A 1,169-nucleotide genomic window follows, 5' to 3' on the forward strand; every position below is an offset into this window, starting at 1 on the left:
CATCTAACGAAAAATATAATGCCGCGAAATGCAAGTGATACATCATTCAGTGTTCACAGAGAAAATACTTACACTCGTTTGTAAAATTTAAATATATATCTTAATATCCAATCAATGCAATCAATTGATAAAATTAAATCTAAATTAATTTCCTCAAATTCTTAAAAATATTGAATTATTAGACAATTGTACATAAAATGTACTCTGTAAATTATTGATAATTTTATGCATTTTTTCGTAAGATATGATATCTTTTTATAAAATATAAGATATCTCATTTTGTCTGAAATTGTTAAAAGAGATGAAGAAATGCATTATTCCCATCTTCTTTCTCCATCTTGTTCTTTGCCAATCTGTTCCCCGATACTTATCTGCATGTTGCATCGATATCACCGCGAGACCTCGTCAAAAATCGCTCATCATAATCTGGTTTTTCTTTTTCTCTCCATGCACACACACGTACACATCGCATCGCAGCGGCGAATTCCCGATCCTTTCTAACTCGCGAATATTTTTATAGTCGACCATTAAAGAGGCTTGATAGACTGTTCCATATGAAAAGAATATAAAAGTATATAGGTTTTCCAGTAAATTTTAACTGAAAAACCAAAAACTACTATTATCTATTTACATTTTGGGATTCGATTTGATGCGATCATCCTTGATTCGTAGCATCGTGAATAAATTCGTTAAGTACAATTACAGAATTTAATTAATGCAACTTCAAAAGTTTTATGGGGCTTTTCGCAAGTCATCGGAGCTGGAAATCGCCATCGCTGTACCGCAAATTTATCCTAATTTACAAGGAAAATATCGTGTTGATCATCATCATCATCATCATCATCATCATCATCGTCATTGTCATCGTCATCACCAAACGCTAATCGTGGCAGAGCAATTGTCGTCTTTTTAAGTCCCAAATGCTTCGACAGTTCGTTCGATCAGCGCTTAATCAGCTCGCAATCACAGCACTTTACTCACAATTTTTCATCTACTCTTGACAAAAATTACATTTACAAATACCTCGCGCGGCAAAGGACAAAAATTCACGATACAAAGGTACTCTGCGTCTACGTCGGCAGAAATACAATTAGCGATCTATCTCCATATATATACATATACATATACATATATATATATATATGTGTGTGTGTGTGTGTGTGTGTGTG

This window comes from Polyergus mexicanus, unplaced genomic scaffold, assembly GCF_030449975.1.
Source record: "Polyergus mexicanus isolate NDT 795.1 unplaced genomic scaffold, iyPolMexi1.0 SCAF_2, whole genome shotgun sequence".
Classification (NCBI taxonomy): domain Eukaryota; kingdom Metazoa; phylum Arthropoda; class Insecta; order Hymenoptera; family Formicidae; genus Polyergus; species Polyergus mexicanus.